The sequence below is a fragment of the Prionailurus bengalensis genome, chromosome A2 (assembly GCF_016509475.1).
Source record: "Prionailurus bengalensis isolate Pbe53 chromosome A2, Fcat_Pben_1.1_paternal_pri, whole genome shotgun sequence".
Taxonomy (NCBI): Eukaryota; Metazoa; Chordata; class Mammalia; order Carnivora; family Felidae; genus Prionailurus; species Prionailurus bengalensis.
Window position 1 is genome coordinate 149,874,826 of NC_057348.1, and position 7,008 is coordinate 149,881,833.

General features: G+C 44.9%; 1 pseudogene; it reads right to left on the reverse strand.

The window, feature by feature from the left end:
* Positions 1-279: 279 nt before the first annotated feature.
* On the reverse strand, positions 280-3,330 carry LOC122488338 (annotated as a pseudogene).
* Between the last annotated feature and the right edge of the window lie 3,678 nt (positions 3,331-7,008).

Here is a 7,008-nt window from a genome sequence, read left to right on the forward strand (position 1 = left end):
TCTTTTAGAAAAAAGAAAGATTTTTTTTTTTTTCTGGTGGTGTTCATTGACCAGAAGTGACTTCTTTGACTTTAGGGCAGTAGCATTGTGTCCTGAAGATAACATAATCTACACTCAACACTCTTAAGAGGCATAGGAGAGTGAGGACCTGGACTAGTAGGAAGGGTAATATGTGGGTTCCATCTAAAGATAAGGACACAAAACAGCTAATTCTGTATCACCACAAAAGAACTGCCACAGATAAATGAGACCTTCGTTCTTTCCATTCACACAAAAACTCACCTTTTCCAGCTTATGCTACTAAATTCTAAGGTCAGCTGAATCACAGCTCGGGATACTATTCCTGTGTTTCCACAGTTATGGTGAAAAGCTACATTCCTAATAGTTTTTTTTCCCCCTAATTAAATGGATTTGAATAAGCTGAAAGCCTAAAATCTAGGGACTCTTCATTATTTTATTTATTGGGGGAAATCCTTAAAACTTGTACTGCCATTTTTCTTTTACTTACAAAATTGGAAGGATATGAAATGCATAGTGACAATTTATTACACAAATCATAGAAATGTTCAACGTGAATCTAATTTTATCCATTGGGCAAAGAAACAAAAGGGGGTAAGTTCCTTTAGGAAGAATCCCAATGCATTTAAGGTGAAGAATACTACACTAGCTTCCCCCCCTTAGTAGGGGTGGGGGAAGGATATGTGGAATTGAACATGATAGGAAGCAAAGTGTCCATTAAACAAACACCTATAATTTGTGAAATAGTTCTGTCAGAGTGGTGTGAGGCATGGATCATTGGTTTATCTTTGGCAGTGATCTCATGTTTTAGGTAACTAGAATGAGATTATATAGCTGGGCAATGGCTGGCATAGTGAGTGGATATAGGTTTTAACTTCAATTCATAGCAAGTGATGATCACAGATTTAGCACCTTAGTTTGTACCTCCTCTGTACCTGAATCATCTATTGCTGTGAACCTTGAGCTTTAGGTGAGAAGGCTGGGTTCTTCGATAACTCCTCTGTGATTACTCAAGGACTGTAGTTTGCTCCAACTCAAGGGGTGGTTTTCTTGTTAGAGAAAGTATGCGATGCTAAATAGGAGACTGAAGTCTTGAAGACATTTTACGGTGGTGACAGGTGTTTTGATTCAGGAGTAGGATCTTTAACAAGTCAAATGCGTATTATCCCCCCTTTTAAAGATTTCATTTTTTAAATTAATCTCTACACCTAACGTGGGCTTGAACCCACAACCGTGAGATCAAGAGTCACAAGCTCTACCGACTAAGCCAGCCAGGCGCCCCTCCATATTATCTCCTTTTAAACATTAAGTTTTTTTAAGCACCAGAATTATATTTTTTGTCTTGAGATAGTGCTTTCTTCTATATTTGATTTCTTGGTTTCCTTGGTAGATACTATGGTCTCTTCCAATATTTCTTCAAAATTTCCCCCTATCTGGAAGTTTTTCTTAGAGGCTATCTTAGAAACCTTCTCTTAAGAGACAGACCAGTGGATGAGTCTTTGGAGGTCGTAAAACTGAGGATTCTAGGTGGAAACAGATAACCTGGATCGGAAGGGGGATTCAGTCCTAAAATGCTTAATCCACTGGCGCTAAAACGTGGGTCTTCACTTTACAGTAGCTCCCCATAAAGCTGCTATCTCCATACCAAGAGCCATTTTGACGCTGCGCAAGTCCTGGTATTCCTGAAGGTGGCAAGCCATGTCACACTCTTGGTGACATCACTCTGCAGCGGCCCAACACTATCCTGGCAGCTGGCCGTGTCTGCACTGTGCCGCTCTCCAGCTCCAGCCTCTCCAACACTCGTTGGCTCCACGCAGCCCCTCAGTCTCGACCGTGCATGCCTGCAGTTCGCACCGGTACTCGTGAATCTCCTCGCGGCCGGCCCTGCTGGCCTCCGCGCTTCGCGCCGCCTGCTAGCTCAGGCTGGCAAACCTGCACTTGCACATTCCTCCACTGACCTAGGGGCCAGGGAACCTCAACGCCGAACTGAGGTGTGGTGTGGCCACAGCCACGCTCACGTCGGCCGAGGCCTGCGACGACACCTACAGTGTGGCCAGCGGCTCAGCCACCTCATCTTGCACCTGGCGCACGAAGGCCAGGTCGTCTAGCAGCGACTCCAGCCTGTTCTCCAGGTCCAGGCGGGCCAGCGAGGTGCCATCCACATCGCGCTGCCACGCCTCCGGACACCCTTGGCTCCCCTCCTCGCAGCCTGACCGCAACCGCAACCGCAGCTCCTCGTCCGCCGGGCCAACGCGCTCCAGCGACGCCCCTGCGCCTGCGCCGAGCCCGCCTCCTACAGCTGCGCGCGCAGCTCGCGCCGGAAGAGCTCACCAGGCGTGTCGGGCCGACGTGGCGCTGCTCCAGCGCGGTCGCCTCGGCTTGGATCGGTCTTCTATTTCCTGCGTTGGTGCGCCTCCTCCGTGAATACGGCGAAGCGGTCGTCGAGGCCTTCCAGCTGCTCCGTCGCCTGGGTGCGCGCAGCTGCCGGACTCGGGTACGGCCCGTAGGATGCCGCAGGGCCACGGGCGGTGGGCCGGGCGCAGGCCGAGCGAGGAGGCCCAGGAGGCCTCATTGCAGCGGGACAGCGACTGCGAGATACCTGTGCCACCGGCACTGGAGGGTCACGAGGACAGCCGAGGGCCATCTCCCAACACCCTGTGGTAGCAGGACGAGGCGCACAGGTAGTGCTCCGAGTTGAACGAAGCTTAAGGGCCGGGAGAGTAGCTGCGGCGGAAGCTGCAGAGGAGTCTGCTTTCACGAGGCGCGTGAGATAGGCCCAGGAAGGCTGCCCTTACCCAGTCCCACCTGCACGCCTACTCCACCCATCCATACCACACCGCTCGACCACTGTCACCTCCAGCATCTGGTCTGCCTCCCTCGTCTCCCCCTCATCCCATCTGTCCATCCTACACGTGTCTGCTTCTGGTACTCCTCTCCAGCTTGTCCTGGCCCCTTATACAGCCTCCACCTCCTCCATGGCTAAACTGCCATTCTGGTATCTTGACTGGAGCTTCGCCGGCCTGCCCTGAAGCTTGGCTCAATTTGACATAATCGCCCTCTCTTTCTCTCTTTGGCGTCACCACTGGCTCTTGCTCTCCGACTGTAATAATCATACTCAGGTTTATCGTATCCAAAACTAGCCAAACAAACAGGAAAACCGAACCCACAAACATATACATGAACAAAGCCACTTTCCCGCCACTCTGCTGCCCCCCTACGCAAGGGCCTTCCTTCGTTCTCTTCATCACAAAACTTCTGTAAAAAGTCATCTTTGCCACCGGCTTCCGTGCGGATATCACCCACTCCCTTCATCTTTGTAATCTGGCTTTAGCTCTTCTCACTTCATAATAATTTTTTGAAGGTCGATAGCTGCTTACCAAATGCAGTGTTTTGTTTTTTATTCTTATTTTCCCTAATCACTTTATATGATTTTCCCTGTTCTCTCATGCCTTATTGCTCCCCACACCTGTAAAATTCTCCCCACCTTTGGCTCCCCCAATAATGTTTTCTTATATCTCTTTTTAACCCTGTGCCTCCTCATCTTATTTTCCAACTTGAAATATAGGTTTCCCTTAAGAATTTGCCCTTGCCCTCCACTCCATCCTCACTTCTATATGGTCTCTTGGTGAACTCATTCAGTCTCATGGCTTTAATTCTTCCTTGTTTGTGACTTATTTCTGAAACCCCATTTCTAGCCCTGACAATTCCTCATTGGAAGTTTCCACCCGTACATTCTACCAGTGTGTTGATGTTAACAGATTCAAATCTAAATCATTATTTTCTTTCCTGAACATTTATTCCTGTTTCTGTTAATTAAGATCTTTCTCATTGCACCAGCTCAAAACTTTTTTTTTTTTAATGTTTATTTATTTTTGAGAGAGAGAGAGAGACAGATTGATCGCAGACGGGGAAAGGGCAGAAAGAGAGGGAGACACAGAATCCAAAGCAGGCTCCAGGCTCTGAGCTGTCAGCATAGAGCCCGACGTGGGGCTCGAAGCCATGAACTATGAGATCATGACTTGAGACTAAGTTGGATGCTTAACCGACTGAGCCACCCAGGTGCTCCTCAAAACTTTGATAGAATCTTTAATTCTCCCCTTACTTTTGTCCCACATCTGTTAAGTGGTCAAGTTCTAGTAATTTTGTTTTGAAACATACATATTTTGTTTTCGTTCTTTCCTCTTTATTCCTGCTAGTACCTTCTAGTACAATACCTGGCTTCCTCCTACCTTGGTTAATGCTATAATCACCTAGTAGGTCTCCCTGCGTTCAGCCTTACCCTACTGAGCTGTACCTTATAGTCTGACACGCCACTACCATGTTAATTCCTAAAGCACACATCTAAGCTGGTTATTTTCCCGTTCAAACACTTTCACAGGCTGCCCAGTGCCTAAAGCATAAAGACCCAAACGCACACATTTAGGACCCTCTATCTCTAGCTCTAAACTACCTCTCCAGTTTTATTTCCCATGAGGTGTTTTTTCCCACCAGCTCTTTACTTTGACCACCCACAATCACATGCTACAGTTTTACATCCAATAGCAAGAAGCAAACGCTCTAACTCAAAAATCACTGACTATATTTATGATTAGGTTGGTAATTAAGTTTCTTTATTAAGTTATATACTGAATATAAAAAATTATAACAAGAGGTTCTGATGTAGAATGAGCCCTGGGCATAAAGGTCTACAGTGTGATTCTGTTACTTTGTAATTCTCTTGACAAAAATGTGTTCTCCTTTGCTAATGATCTCCTCTAATTTGGAACTCACACTACACTGATCACAGTGTGCTTTGTATTATAATTACCTGTTACCTATCTTATCCCTGCTAGGATTGGTGGGGCCCCAATAAATTACACCCTTCTCCCTACCTGAGAGGGAGGAGTGGCAGATAAGATCAAAACAATACTTTGTTATTGATAAAACTGGTTCTGAAGAAAGGTGCCTTGTTGTGCTGCAACAATAGGCTTCCTAATACATGAAACACCAGAATTTGACAGACTCCTCTGCAGTCCCAGGGTAGGGTTAGAGGTATAGGACTCCTGGAGTGGGCAGGACAGAAGTGTGCACATCCCAGTCAGTTCTTTTCCTTTTTTTTTTAAGTTTATTTATTTTGAGAGAGAGCAGGAGAGGGGCGGAGAGAGAGAGAGGGAGCACCAGCAGCGCGGAACCCAACAAGGGGCTCGAAGTCACGACCTGTGACATCATGACCTTCGACGAAACTAAGAGTTGGCCTCTTTACCCACTGAGCCACCCCAGTGCCCTCCCCCCCAAATCAGTTCTTCGACAGTTCATGCAGGGAACTCACTCCTCCGCAGGCAGGGATTAGGGATGGGATAAAAGCACGGAGGCATTTAGGAAAAGACATCTCACCTAGACACCATAGAAGTTATCAAAATCCTCTGATAAAATTGTGGACTTCTTGAAGTCGAAGACAATATTTTGTGTACATCTTTTAGATGACATATCAAGTGTTTGATGTCTAATTATATTAAATTATATACATACCATAATTATTACATGTGAGTTATACAATTATTATATGCCATTTAATCCATACATTATTGTATAATAAATTTGCTATGTTATACCATATATAGAAATATTCAGTTATTTATATTAACAAATTATTAAATTGAAAAGACTGCTAATATGCCACAGTGACATTACCAGAGACTCACAGAGGAGAAGCTGGTTATTAGACAGGAAAACAAATTATTTTTGAGCCTGCAGAGCATGAGGAGAGGCTCATAGGGAAAATGAACACATTTTAGCTCATTTGCATGTCTAATGGTAAATTCAAAACAATGCTCCCTATAAAGAATTATTTCTTTTTTTTTAAGAATTATTTCTTAAAATCATATCAAAATTGCTAGATTTTTATTTCTTTTCAAAGTCATGAGAAAACTTACTCATTTTATTTTTCAAGAATGAATCATTTTGTACCACCCAGACAATTTATATAATCCAACTCTCTGGATATGTAGAAAATTAGTGTTAGAGATTCCCTGTTTTCAATTTTCATTAAGATAGTTAGTGTCAAGTAGATGCAGCAGAAGTGTTTCTCTTTGAAGTGCCTTAGTATTGACGCATCACCTCCTCATAGCACATAATTCCAAATTTATACACATTAGTTTGTTTGGAGGGGTCTTGATGGAAAAATACACTAACAAATACCATTCAGGATATTTGAATAACAGTTTGGGTGGGTGAAATACTGACATAAACTTTAGAACTTAAACTTGGGTAGTAATACCATATACGCATATAATCTGGTGAGTGTGTGTGTATCATGCAAGACACTTATTTGGATAATAGTCAAACACTCTTAAAGGAATGGGGTGTGTGTGTGTGTGTGTAGCTCCAGGTGGAACTTCGTGCTTCTAGGGGAAATACACGTGTACACTTTTGGGGTCCCTGGGATTGCTCGTGGGACTTAATACATTATCCTGTCATCATAAGGTACTTGAAAGTTGAATTTGAAACTTTCTGTGAGATTTTATGGCTGCCTGCAACAGTTCTGGGAGGTAGAGATACAGAACAAGCCCCTGAGAGGAAACCACTGAATAGTAAGGGACTGTCAGCTGAGACAAGGCAGTGCTTGCGGGCATTTGCTGCTTCCCTTGTCTCGAAGTGTGGCACCTGGGGGAGGATGAGCTTTTAGCTGGGGGAGTGCCGCGTGCCAACCTGGAAGCTCTCTGCAGTCTTCTGCAAGAGCTCTAGACACTGGTGGCTCCCGGGGTCACAGCTGGGGTCCGTGTTATAAGGGGGTTGGTAGAGTCCTGGAGCAGTAACCTATGGAGAAATATCTTGAGGACACTGATGAGTGCCCTCTGGGAAACTGATGATACAATTACTAACAAGAAAATCTGGTCACCACAAAGATGCCGACCAGAAATCTAGAAAAGCTACTCATACCCCAAATCCCAGAAAGGAGAGGAATGACCAGATACAGTGTCCTATTTTTTTTTAAAGTCCTTTGTGTGGGCT